The sequence below is a fragment of the Danio rerio genome, chromosome 7 (assembly GCF_052040795.2).
Source record: "Danio rerio strain M-AB ecotype USA chromosome 7, GRCz13ab, whole genome shotgun sequence".
NCBI lineage: Eukaryota > Metazoa > Chordata > Actinopteri > Cypriniformes > Danionidae > Danio > Danio rerio.
Window position 1 is genome coordinate 39,201,190 of NC_141027.1, and position 15,079 is coordinate 39,216,268.

Consider the following 15,079-nt stretch of genomic DNA (forward strand, 5'->3'; position numbering starts at 1 on the left):
TTTTTCAAAACTCCAAAAAGAAGAACTAGAATATAAAGTATTGTTTTATTGAATTACAGTTTAATTGTGCATATACACATATGCCCCATATATCATAATATATTCAAGGTATGAGTATACCCTGAATAATATCTCTGTATAAACTGCCACAGAATATTGAAAAATTTCAGTGAATGTTCGTGTATTCAGTGAAGCATGGGTTTACTCTTAAATCCTTTTGGAGTAGCAAATGCAGTGTCTGTGATTGTGGTGTAACAACATACTCTGCTACATTGACAATAAAGCAAAACTGAGAAGCCTGAAAACACAATTTGAATTTTATTTTGAACTGTACTATGTGTTATATTGCTAGGGAACAACCACTACTCGCAATGTAAAACCTTTATCTTTCTTTGTTAAAACACAAGGAGATGCTTTAATAATATTTACTGTTGAAGATCTCAGCTTTATAGGATCTGTGTCCGAATTAGGTTCAGCCTGTATTAATCCATGACTTATGGTTATGCTCGCGATGTGCATAGAACTATTTCATCTACCTTAAATCATGTCTGGTGGATGTAATTCCATTTTAGTTACTAATATTTTTAAGGTTGTTGTCACACTCTAAAAAAAAATTCCGTAAAAAAACGGTAAAATGTACTGGCAGCTCATTACACAAATATTTTACCGTAAATTAAAAACGGAAAACTTCTGTTAATTAACAGTGTGTCAACATTAAAAAAACTAAAAAATATCCGTTTTTTGACAGTTAAACTACTGTAAAATAACCAACCATTTTATTGTAATTTAAGGGTTTTCTATATAAAAAAACGGTTATTTTCTGTGTTTTTAAGGGTATACCAACAGTAAAAAAGCGGAAATATTCTGTGTTTTAATAGTATACCTACTGTAAAAAAACAGACAGATTCTGTGTTTTAATAGTATACCTACTGTAAAAAAACAGACAGATTCTGTGTTTTAATAGTATACCTACTGTAAAAAAACAGACAGATTCTGTGTTTTAATAGTATACCTACTGTAAAAAAACAGACAGATTCTGTGTTTTAATAGTATACCTACTGTAAAAAAAACAGACAGATTCTGTATTTTAATAGTATACCTACTGTAAAAAGAGGACTTTTTTGTGTTTTAATAGTATACCTACTGTAAAAAAACAGACAGATTCTGTATTTTAATAGTATACCTACTGTAAAAAGAGGGGTTTTTTGGGTTTTAATAGTATACCTACAGTGAAAAAATAAACAGATTCTTTGTTTTAATGGGATACCTACTGTAAAAAATAATTATTTTACTAATTTAATGCTCTTCAAGCAGCATAGAAATGGCAATTGGTAAGGACAAACATATACATATGGGAAATACACTATTAAGGGTTTACAATAGTAAAACAAAACATTTATTCTATACTGTATGTGTAGAGAAGCAGTACATAGCTTGTTATCTGTGAACTTACAATGATTAGTACAAAAACAACTTTGCAATTAAAACAGATTCTTTAATGAATACAAATCATTTGAATTCCAAATAGCTAGTTATACACACAATAATACATATTGACATGTGAATCGCACAGTGAGAAGTCTTGGCAAATAATCTCATAGCAAATTAGTTTTAAATGTTAGCTTTAAGATAATTAAGGACAAGTGGGCAAATTACAAGTACTTTACATTAAGAAACCAGGTTAACTGCAAGATGGCAGGAAACAGACGAAATAACTGGGTCTTCTTCCTCTCCAATACTGATACTTCAATGGCTGTAAAACAAACAAACAAAAAAAAATATTACTAATGACTTTTCACTTACAACTGGGGTGATTCCTTGCATGTCAATAGTTCTGTTAATCATTGACTCTACATTAACAGATGTTAGTAGTTGGTTTTAAATACAGCTACAAATGCTGTAATCTTGACTTAAGCACATTTATAATGTGCTTAATAATTGTGTTAACAAACTTTAATGATTGATTTTACATGACTATTTTTATAATAAAAAATAATAAAAAAATAAAAATAAATAAATATATATACATATATATATATATATATATATATATATATATATATATATATATATATATATATATATATATATATATATATTATATTGCATTATTTACAAAATCCTTCCAGTTTGGTGGCCTAATCTAAAGTGAGGATTATTTATGATTTATAAATCCTTATAAACGACAGTTAAAGGCTCAGTAATAAATTAACAATAAATCATTACAGTCTTATCTAAAAAATGTAATTACTGTAAATATGAAACCTTGCTGAATAGCAGGAGTGCCAAAACATAAGATAAAACTGGATAAAACAACAATAAAATAATTTAATGATATATTACGATGCAACATTTCAGTGTTATTTAGCTAGGTTTAAACTGTACAGTAATTTTATTTTAGATCAGATTTATTTTTCATTTAATACAATAAAATGAATTTCATTCTTAGAATATAACTGAACCTTTAATTGTGATTTATAAGGGGATTTACAAAGCATAAACAATCCTCACTTTAGGCTACAAAACTGGATGAAGTTAACAAAAGCACTTATTAAAATAAGTATTGTATATACTTCATATACTTATTTTTTTATACTTTATATACAAGTATAACTATTACTATTCATTCATGTATTTTCCTTCAGCTTAGTGTGTACTCGCACTATGTACAGTTGCCTTGAACCAGGCCGAAGCACGCTTTTCCTCCCTACCGTCTCCCCTGACGTCCCGCACTCACATTGCATTCGAGCCTGAGCACTCTTACATCATCGATGATGCACCGTTTAGTTTAAGAAGTGCTCTCTCTCAGCACAGTGGAGAATTCTTAAATTATTTTGTTTTAGTCGTTTGGGATGCAGTAACACGAAGTCAAATATTTCGCCGAACAGATCAGCCACTTTTGATGTTCATAAATTCCTTGTGCTGCAGGAATAGGAGGTTTGCTAAAGGCGCAGCTGTGGTGCAGTAAAGGGTTTGCGTCTTTAACAATTAATGACAGTTTGCGTTCATTGAACAGTAATAGTGGTTAATTTATCCAAATCAAACCGTCCCTTGCAAACTGTCACAAAAGACACAAACCCCTCACTGCACAACAGCTGCACCTTTAGCAAACCTCCTAGTACCTGCAGCACGATGACTTTGATTGTTTATGAGCGTCAAAAGTGGCTGATCTGTTCGGCGAAATATTTGACTGCGTGTCACAGCATATTAAACAACTAAAACGATATAACAATATAAAGAAATCTCCACTGTGCTGAGTGAGAGCACTTGTTAAACTGAACAGCACATTATCGATGACGTAAGCGTCGGGGAGACAAGCACGCTTCCAGTTTCAAGGTAACTCTGCATAGCATGAGTACGCCCTTGGAAACACCCATACACACTTATTTACAAACACACTCATACACTACAGCCAATTTAGTTAATCAATTTCCCTATAGCGCATGTCTTTGGACTGTCGGGAAAACCTGAGCACCCGGAGGAAACCCACGGCAACACAGGGAAAACATGCAAACTCCATACAGAATTGCCAACTGAGACTTGAACCAGAGACCTGCTTGCTGTGAGGCGACAGTGCTAGCCACTGAGCCACTGTGCTGCCCAACTATTACTATATGCCTGAATAATAAGATATTTAAATGTTAGTTTGAATAGTTTATTAACCATTTACTTAAACATTCTGAATGATAAGAAAAAAAAATACACCAACTATTCTTAAATCACTGGTTTGTAAATAATGCGATACTAAATTTAGAATGAAAAATTAATCATTAACAAAATATGAAAACAAAATAATTAAGCACATTATAGATGTGCTTATAAGTCAAAATTACAGCATTTGCAGCTGTAGTTATAAACTGTATACTAAGGTCTATTAATGTAGAGTCAATGCTTAACAGAACTTTTTGCTAATGCTTAATAAATTAATCAATAGTGTTTAGTTATTATAAAGTGTTACCGGTGTGCTTAATTACCTTTAAATCTTCCAAGGATTCTGAAAGTCTTTCTGGTCTGACAGGAATCGAAGGAGTTTAGATGGTATGTTTCTGCTTGGTGCCCTTTTCTCTTCTTTGGATCTACGTTCTGGATAGTTACTCAGCATGCTCCTGTTGTAGATACAACAAACATGTATCACCTAAACTTAAAAATGTAAAAACATACCTTCATATAAACTACAGAGTCAGGGCTGCTTCCTTAGGCTACATAATGTTTAGCACATAAGAGACTAAACATGTAGCTGACCACAATTAGGAGACAGCTCAATGATCTTGTTATTGTGGCTGTGGACTCTTCTTCTGAAAAAAAGAAAAGAAAAGTGAGTTGTGTGTTGGGTCTGGTACACGCCCACATGGAAAGAACCTATATAAACATATGGTTTAATATAGGTTTTTGATATATGTGACACATATAAAATTGGCTGTTTTCCTATATTATATGTACATATATGGGTACATATATGCACACCTATATGTTAAATTATTAATATTATTGATAATATTATAAATAATATAATTATTATGTAAAATTATTCAAATACATGTCTGCTACATAATTTAAAAGAAATTTTTAAAAACTTATTTACTTAATCAAATATTACAAGAAATAAATATAGTGCAGAAACAAAAATAAGGCAAAAAACAACAATAAAGGAAAGAAAACAAAATAAAAAGAACGACAAACCATTTTGTTATACTTTTTCTTCCTTTCCACTATCTTTAAGCAAGAAAGAATTGACCTTGCAAATGTTTCAGGAAAACGTGTAGACATCATAGCTTTCCATCTCCTCTCACTTATTTGCCATAGTTAAATTCCATAACATGCCAATTACATGTGATACCAAATTCAAGTGGCACATTCATAAGTTTTTTGCATTTTTTAAAATGAGTTCTTTTCCAGATAGCAGACCTAAGTTAAATTAACATTGAAATGTTAAAACATCAATCAAACTATCATTGAAACAATGTTAAAAGTCATCACTGATTTTTAGGCAGTTTTCCACCCTGAAATAATGTTAATTCTATGATGATAAATAGACAAAACTGTCCCAAAACCAGCATTTATTCAACCAAAATTAAATCATTTTTTACAATGAACCCAACATTAAATAAAATGTTGAATCAACCACACTATCATACAATTAATGTTAAAATTTAAAGTTGATTTTTAGCCAGTTTTGCATCCTGAAAAAATGTTATTACAATCACGATAAATAGATTAAACGGTCACAAAATCACCATGAAGGCCTGGCCCACCATCAAGATGCCTACATTGATAATGTCTTTCTCATCATCAGGTGGCTAAGAGAGAAAAGAAAAGAGATTCAGCAGTGGACCAGTTATTTCCTTATCATTTTAAACAGACATAACCAAAATAAAGAACTTGTAACATTTTAAATGTTGTAAAAACAAATAATAATAATAATAAATAACTGCTTTGTTCATTTAACAGATTACAGTTGCAGCTTAAAAAACCCCAGATAAAACACCCACATCAACCCAGTACTTTTAGTTTGAATACATGTTAACAAAATTTCAAAATTACTGAAGCAAAATGTGTTCATGTAAACACTTAGTAAAAATATAGGTACAAGTAATTGGTTTTGCCAAATAATAAAAATAAAAGCATTAACATCAAACAAAAACGCTGAACATTTTACCTCTTAAACTTTGCAGTTTACTGTCATCCCCTGAATGAAGTACAGATGGTCCAGCACAACTGCCTGAGTTCTGAAAGAGCAAACACATATTTTTTTGTATTATTTATAAAAATGCAGTACTGACCAGTCAGCATCAATTTCTACACCAACACACCTACAACAAAAATAGCACTCATTCAGTTCGAAACATGCAACATGTAGTCTACTGTTATACTTTACAAACTTTGTGAATAATAAAAAAATGAAAACATTTAAAACCCCAGGTGTATTTTATTTCATTTGTCTATATCAATTGAAATTTAGTTTGGATTGAACGTAAGATTTAAGATTTTTATTTAGATTGCTGTGAAAATGTACCTGTACCTTGTACTTATAACCAAAATGACAGAACCTGGAAGTCAACAAAGCAAAATATCAGTGAACCTTATATATACACAAAACACTCAAAATCAAACAGAAAAAACGCTGAACATTTTACCTCTTAAACTTCAAAGTTTACCGTCATCTCCTGTATAAGGTACAGAAGGTCCAGCACAACTGCCTGAGTTCTGAAAGAGCAAACACATTCTTGGTAAAATTACAATAGATGCAATGCTAAATATAAATCATTGTTTATTTTTTTGGTTAAAAAATGCAGTACTGACCAGTCAGCATCAATTTTTACACCAACACACCTACAACAAAAATAACACTCATTCAGTTTGAAACATGCAGCATATAGTCTACTTTTAAATTTTACAAACTTCGTAAATAATAAAAATATGAAAACATTTAAAATCCCAGGTGTATTTTATTTAATCTGTCCATATTAATTCAGTTTGGATTAAATTTAAGATTTTAATTTAGATTGCTGTGAAAATGTACATGTACCTTGTACTTATAACCAAAATGACAGCATAAACATACAGCAAATCTTATATCCTATATCAGTGAACCTTATATCTACAAAACACTCAAAATCAAACAGAAAAACCCTGAATATCTTACCTCTTAAACTTGAAAGTTTACTGTCATCTCCTGTATAAAGTACAGAAGGTCCAGCACAACTGCCTGAGTTCTGAAAGAGCAAACACATTCTTGGTAAAATGACAACAGATGCAACGCTAAATATAAATCATTATTTTCATGGTTAAAAATGCAGTACTAACCAGTCAGCATCAATTTTTACACCAACACACCTACAACAAAAATAACACATTCAGTTTGAGACAGTCTACATTTAAACTTCACAAACGTCGTGAATAATAAAAAAATGAAAACATTTAAAATCCCATGTGTATTTTATTTAATTTGTCCATATCAATTCAAATTCAGTTTGGATTGAATCTAAGAATTTACCTGTACCATGTACTTATAACCAAAATGAAAGAACCTGGAAGTCAACAAAACAAAATATCAGTGAACATTATATGTGGAAAACACTCAGACTCAAAATCTACATAAAAAGATTTCATTTGTGATAACACCATGTGTAGTTCACTCTATTATCAAGGCTTCATTAAAATAAAACTCCTGATCTCCTAATAGTAATGAAAGTATTATTTGCTATGATTCTAACTGACAGTTAGTCTGAAGAATTTTAAGACTGAAGAACAGCTCATCTTTATATCTTCATATTAGCAGCTGTTGAGGTTCTTAAAAGTGAACTTGGCTGAATCTGCAAGTTGACAAGACGTTCATAAGTATAATATCCATGACAGTTCAACTCGACTACAACAAACATTTAATTGTGTGCTTTAAGGTACACGTTGTATTTGAGGCCTAAAACGCATGACAGTGTAAACACTATATACTTTTAAATGTCACACACTTACTGTACCACTCTGTTATCTCTGTACACACAAACACACGTCGCGAAATGCGGAAGTTTTTTTTTTCGTTCCATTTGGTGAGCGTTATTAATATAACACTCTCATCAGTTATTGCTTCGTATTTGCGTCTAATACCCCAGTTTGTCACGCGGGATGAATGAATGTTCATGAGTTAAAGTGAAACTGCCGAACTGCAGTTAAAGTCAGGCATCCTGCTGATTTGATTCAGAGGGGCACTTGTTTGTCAGACGGCTCACCGGTCAGGTATACATCCGCGCTAAACTACCAAAGTATGAAAGTCACCCAGCTCCCAACCCAACCTTGAGAATAGATTAACGGCGATATATTTTTTTATCGCGCGATAAAAGTCTCGCGTTAACGCAGCACGTTAATGCTGATAAGGGCCCACCACTAATAATAACTTTATGAGTGTGTATTTCCCCTCATACCGATTTACACAATGCCTCAAATTCACGCGGGTCTAACTAATAGCAAAGCTGTTCAGCTGAATCTCGGTCACACAGCCTTAATACGTCGGTCAAACCAAAGTTAACATTTGATAACGTCAGTAAAAATATGAAATTAGTTATTAATATGCAAACAAACACAGACGGTCAGGTGTTACGAGCGTTTGAAACACGTTAACGTTAGGGTTCATTCAAGGTAACGTTAACCAGTCATCGATATACACCTTCAGCACTATATATCAACCAAATTACACAGTGTCACAAACTTTGAATGCTATCCCTTGTTCAATGCACTGTACAAAGAAAACATTTATATTTCTATTAAATAATTAACATACCTTTTACACTCTCACAGACAAGCTGACGTTTTACCGTTAATCCAGTCAGACTCACGCAGGTGCAGAGGGAGTGAGTGGGACGTCACATCACTTCCCGCGCACGGCAGTTTAGAAAAATACGGACAAACAACTGTAAATGAACAGATATCATATTTACTGATGAGGAAAACGCATAAAAAGGTAAAAATTTATTAGATAAATGCTTGTTTAAATTACATTTAACCACTCATAGCTCAGTTTGAACTTAATGATATAAAGTCTGATCTTATTAACAATATTAAACGTAATTCACTGCTGTACTTTCCATGGCCGCTTCAGACAAGACAAAAATAATTTTAAATAACGATACAAATGTAATAAAGCAGTATTTTAACTAAAATATTGTTATATGTTTTATTAATCGTACTTACCAGGGAAAAACAGAGGAAGAAATATGTCCCGGTGTCCATCAAACGCTGCCTGAGCTGCGATCCCCTTCCCATAATGCAATTCAAAAATGTATATAAACGGAAAAACACCCGTAATACGTGTATACGGAAAAAATCCGTTAAAATATACAGTCATTTAACTGTTATTTTACAGATTTTTTTTACAGTGCAGCCTTATAAACGTATAACATATAGATCCACTTGTTTTACCTCTTTGTGTTTATTTTGCATCTTAGTCAATCAGCCCTAAAATAATACCCATGTTCATGGTCTCATTTGCATAATCAATCTGCAGTAAATCGAGTGCTAAACCAACGCAGTTAGCACCTGCAATGAAATGCAAAAAAAGCAACAACAAAAAACAAAACAACAACAACAACAACCAATAAATCAATAAAAAAATCTTAGTAAACCTGACCTTTATTTTTTCTGCCATAGTACTTATTTGGCATATTATTAACATAACAGGAAATATTACCAGTGGACTACAGATGATTAAGTGCTTTGCTGGTGATTCAGCTTAATTTAAAGCTCTTCTAAAAGCAATGTTCTGATATTTCTCAGCTTTGTCTGACAGTTAGATAACACTGAGAAAACAGCATTCCTGTAGAGAACTGCTGGCTTCTTCAAATTGCAATATTTGCTATTTATTGCAATATTTATGGTGATATGTTTGCTTGAGCAGTCATCAAAGGCTTAGTTTATGCCTCGTGCCAGAATGTTTTCGAGGATATTATATTTTAAAGTTGTGTGTTTTGGAGAAATCATAAGTTAGAAGATTTGTTTTTTAATCAGAAAATGACATTATATTTATTCCAAAAAAAAAAAAAATTTCTGTATTTAATCTTGTGTAAGGTCAGGTCTGGTCGGGTCAGAGCGAGGAAGTTTTACACTACGTGTTATCCGCTATGTAGATTTACACGGATGACTAATCCAGTACTGGATTACCACCACAACACCACACATACAGACAAACACACACACACACACACACACAAACTGGGTGTTATATCACTAATGATAGATCAGTAAATAAAAAACGTTACTGTGAAATAGTGTTTCCGTTTTTCAAACACAGATGCATATGGTGAGACGTGGCATATCCAGATGGTGTTAGCAAAACAGTACACATTAAATTACTAGTTCAGTTGTATTTTACATTTAAGTTTGACTTATAGTTTTGGAATCTGTTGTTTAGTAATTTTTCTTTACAAAGGATCTAGGGCTGCACAATTATGGCTAAAATGAGAATGAGATTTTTTTTTTGCTTAAAATAAAGATCACAATTTTCTCACGTTTCTGTAGATGTAAAAATGAAGGCTAATATGAGTAGCCTACAATTATTGTTATTTTTCAAACATACCGTAAACAACACAAATAATATTAAGCCTATGTGTGCTAAAATGTAAAATTTTTAATAGACTTAGAACGGTGAGCTTAAACAGACTTTAATTTGTCCTGTTTATTAATACAGTAAAAGTGATGCATTAGAATACAGATATTCATCATTTTGTAGTTGAATTATTCTGTTTGAGATATATGTTTGCAGTCTGTCATTGACAACATTATTAGACCATTTGTTTTCACTGAAAAAAATCAGACATTTGTCATTATCAGTTTCTCTCTTGCATTATTCAACGTTTTACTGGCTAGAGTAGTTACACTGACACTGTTAAACATTTATTCTCATGCACAACACTAAGTTCACTATGAAAGAAAAAGTGCTTGTTGAAATCATAATTCTAAAATGCGATATGATAATTTAATTCAGTGTTTCTCAACCACGTTCCTGGAGGACCACCAACACTGCATGTTCTAGATGTTTCATTTGTCTGTCACACCCATTACAGGTCTTTCAGTCTCTGCTAATGAGCTGATGATCTGAATCAGGTGTGTTTGTTTAAGGAGACACCGAAAATGTGCAGAGCTGGTTGTCCTCCAGGAATATGGTTGGGAAACACTGATTTAAATGATGTGTGCGCTTTCGGTTTCACTTTCAGTGCGGCTCATGTCATGGCTGCCGTCACTTTGCCTAAGAAAACTTGCATGCAAATTAGGTCTGGACGTTATGGGCAAAAAATCATATCTCGCTATTTTTAGGAGGAATGACAGTATACAATATATATGCGGTATTTTCCCATAAATGGTTACTTGAGAGTGAAAACCTTTATTAAAACTTTGTTAAACAGTTTTTAAATAAAATATAATTCATTTTCCTACCTTTTATTATAATCATTATAATTATCATTCTGATATTGTTGTTTGTTGAAAGAGTAGTTTGCAGCGAGATATTAAATAGAAAAAATCCTGTTTTTTTATTTACTTCTTTTTTTTTTTTTTTAAGTTTTAATAATTGTTTAAACCACCAACTGTTTGTACACTAGGCACACACAAATCAAATCAGGTCTTTCATTTATTCTGTTTAAAATAAATAAATCAATAAAACTAACTAAATAAATAAATAAATACAAATACAGTGATTAGAATATAATCAAAATTAAAGTCAATATACAATAACAGACCCGAATGCAGAGCTAAATGTTTTATAACCTAAATGTAAAGAAGAGACTGTTGTGTAATAAACAAACCCATGTGCTCATTTGTGCGTCTGTTTCGTGCAGAATGGGCACGAGGGGCCTCTAAACATATCGATATGAAAGTATTGGATAATCCCGCATCACGTTGGGGAATCATACCGATATATCCCCAGAACTCAACATACTGCTCAACCCTAGTGTAAATCATACTTCCTACGCGGCTTTCAAACGATCGGTCTGTACAACAAACTGAACATTATTTACAACTTCATTACCTGTTATTCACAGCCTTAGCAGTTTTTGTTCACACATCATTTGCGTGCACAGTAGCAAACAAGCTCACGTGTTATTCGTGGCCGTGAATATGTCATTAAACTCTTTCAACACTATTTGGAGGTGTCCACGTTGCTGAGTAATTTATGTAAAACAATGTGGAGACAAAAGCGACCTCCTTTATACTTCTTCCCGAACTTGAAAAAATAATTGGCTGAATTGTACAGATGCCGGATTAAGATCGTAATCTTTTTTTCGATTAATCTTGCAGCCCTAGGGCCTAGACATGAGATTTAGAAAGATGCTTGCTAAATAATTGAAAAGGAAAAACAAACATCACCCTTTACTAGACATAAAGACTCTATTTTGGATATATGGCAATATAGTGTGTATAGTAATATAGATTTTATAAATATTTGATAATAGTGTCAGATTTTACTTTACTTTCAAGTGGTGGTACATTTGTCAGAACTAGTACAATGTTTTTAAATGGCTGGATTAAGTATGTCAGGTAATTAACATTTATTCATATGCCTTTTCAAATGTAATATGCCAACATCACAGGTTATGTTATCCTATTGTCCCCAGACTCATTCCTTAATGCATTCAGCTAAAAATAAATCGTTGTTTGCGTTCCCTATATTTGTTTCTGCTTATGTTTCACGGCATCAATTTTATTTATAATTGTGTAATGTAAAACTGTAGAACAAGTATTGCTAAATTATTTTGTGTTTATTACAACTTTTATCTGTGATACAATAACTGTATAACATGGTCTCTTGTCATTGGATTGTTTTATGTTGTTATTTTTTTCATACTTTAACATTTGGTTAACCTTCACATGCTAAACACTTAGAGCAATTATTGTATCAATCTTTGAATCAGCGATTGAAACAAGGGATTAAAATGAAGAACAAAAGAGCTAAAGGAAAGAGCTGACAGATCTCGGGAACATCATGCATTCAAAGTGTAATTGTTCTGTATTTTTTTGACATATCTTGTTAATCAAAGCTCAGTGGCATGGACACAGTCCAGTACTTCTGTCAGATGGCTCAGACCTTGTTTTGGAGATGTACACGGAAGCTGAGCAGATCTGTCTTTATACAGATGACACACCACCAGCTGGTCTTTTATGAAACCACACATTGCCCATTGAAGCAGCCTAATGACATTAAAACCACCAGACCTACATGAATTATGAATAATGGGCTTTGTAGTCTACCAGGGCTGATTAAGATGAAGGAGACGGTGATATGGTTCAGGACGAGTCACTCTTGTCTCTATCAGATTTGTCTTTGATGAAGTAGGGGGTTGGGCCGCTGCTGGCCCTGCATGGACTCTGTTTGCTATGTAGTGCATTGATTTTTCCAAAGCGCTTGTCTGCTTTACGAAGCCTGCTGTCTGTATCAAGGGGTTTTGATTCCTGGTATTATTCAGTACACAATTTGATTATCAAAAGTGAATTATGGCTATTCATACAGCATCTACAATTGCAATTTTCTTTGCTGATTTTTGTGTGTATGTTCAGTTATTAAAGTTATCTATAGCAGACTTCACTCAGTCTAAATAACAAGCCCAATCAAGCTACATCATCTGCATCTTTTTCCACTTCCAAAATGCACATAGATTAACCCCATGTATTAGTGTGTCTGAATTCTCAGGATTCTTAAATCAGTAGCTGAAATGTAACTAGAATCTACTACTTCTGACGAGATACTGAAATACCAGCCTGATCTCACAAGAAAGCGCAAGTATTTTACGTTTTGCCAGTTTAGTGGCTAATTCGTATGAATTCGTACAAGCTCAGTCGTACGAAATTGTACGATTTTAAAAAAGAGACGTGGCACCTAACCTCACCCCTAAACCCAACCTTCATTCGGGAATGAGCAAATCATACTAAATTGTATAAATTAGATTGTACGAATTCATATGAATTAGCCACTAAATCAAAAAGTTACGAATTGCAGTGAGATTGTGTGGGAAATGATTGGACACTTTACGATCTCATGAGGTCAAAGGAGGAGAGGATTTGTGAATGTCTGTGAACCAACGCGACTGATGCGGGAGTGGGGGAAATAAGTTTTCAACACGTCACGATTTTTCTCAGAAGACATATTTGTAAAAGTTTTGTTTTTAAGTTGACTTCTAAAACTGATGCAAATCAAGTTAAAGTGAAATTTAGTATACAATTATGCAATTTCATTCAGAAAATGGCTGGCCACACACTTAAAGATTTTAGCATATTTTTCTTTCCAGCCAGATTTTCACCCCTGCATGATCAGGGGTATGACACAATTGCTTGTTGCAACCAATTTATTACCTAAAAATATCCTTCATTTTTAGTTTGGGCTGCGGGGAATTTGGTGTAAAATCAAAATCTCGATTTAATAAACATTTGAACTCCATTACGCTTAATTAATAATTATTTTATTTTTATTTACTAAGAAGTTTTGTACAGTAAAAATGATGACATATTACAAATGAGAGATTTCTGAATGAGGAGTGCTTTACTTGATTTTAAAACAATTAAAGGAAATGCACACTATCTAATATCTATGTTTATCTGTAGAAGATCAACGTTAAACAACTGAAATTAAAACACACATTGCCTAAAACAAACTTTTCTTATAAAAAAGTGAAAAATAAATATCTTGCACTGTTGGAAACAGAATAAATTATTTTCAATGTTTTTTCTATTAAAAGTAAATAATAAGCAGTTTCTCTTCTAAATCAAATAACTCTTCCAAATCCTGTACATAATATTTTAAACAGTGCATTTCTTGCATCTACAGTATACAAATATTTTATTGTAAATAATAATTAAAATTTTATGGAAAATGTGCTGTCTCAAGGCATCTCTGGCGCAGCCTCCAATCATCGTGGCAGCAAAATGGTCGCAGAAGTATAAATAAAGGCTTAACAGAGCGGAATCACGTGACTCCACACAAAGTAGGGAAAGTAATTTTAAAAAATTGATCTGGAAAAATTTGTTCAATTATAAGTTCTGAATGTCCATTTTGATCACTTTTTGATTAATCGCCCAGAACTTCTTTGTGGTGTCATTGCTGTTATTTTTCTAATTCTGATTGTGTCAGAGCCTCCCTAATCTCAACTTTTGATTGGACTGCCACTAATGAGATACCCACAATAGGTAATTAGTGTGCAAAAAACTGGAACCAAATTATTTTTGTTCTAAACATGTGATCAGCAAGCAGATGGTTTTTATTTTAGTTTGACTGATATATGCTGGATCTGCAAACAGACTGCACAGCTTTATGCTACAAAGTCTATACAGAAAATGTTAAAAGAGAAGCTGAAGGCAAAGAACAGATGCAGTCAGAGAGAGACATGCTGAATCCTGACAGGCAGCACAGGCGATAACAGGAATCACCAAACACTCACAGACAAACACGAGATATTCTGCTTTTATTGAAAGGAACTTTAACCTTCAGTAAATGTATCATATTTATGTGTTTGGCCAGTTTCCTTTTAAAGCTTATTTTAGGCAATCACTTGTGGTTTATATTTCGAAGTCTAAAGCTTGAGTAAACATCTATACTTGATGTACA

The 15,079-nt window shown here is 32.7% G+C and overlaps 1 protein-coding gene and 1 long non-coding RNA gene across 33 annotated transcripts in view; one reads left to right on the top strand and one right to left on the bottom strand.

Annotated features, from left to right (window-relative positions):
- Window positions 1-15,079, top strand: part of dgkza (diacylglycerol kinase, zeta a) — a 195,478-nt gene that overhangs the window by 10,179 nt on the left and 170,220 nt on the right. The gene's annotated exons all lie outside the window — the stretch shown is intronic.
- LOC101882371 (uncharacterized) lies at window positions 1,475-8,993 on the bottom strand. 17 transcript variants are annotated; one of them, XR_015496004.1, is made up of 14 exons: window positions 8,683-8,869; window positions 8,273-8,402; window positions 6,995-7,028; window positions 6,805-6,834; window positions 6,644-6,713; window positions 6,301-6,330; window positions 6,135-6,204; window positions 6,020-6,047; window positions 5,781-5,810; window positions 5,657-5,726; window positions 5,253-5,297; window positions 4,162-4,292; window positions 3,975-4,106; window positions 1,475-1,753 (listed from the first exon to the last, which is right to left on the bottom strand). It is a non-coding gene; the product is annotated as an uncharacterized LOC101882371 (long non-coding RNA). The 17 variants fall into 17 exon arrangements; XR_015495996.1 differs by having other exon boundaries at window positions 4,162-4,295; XR_015496002.1 differs by having other exon boundaries at window positions 4,162-4,295; window positions 5,235-5,297.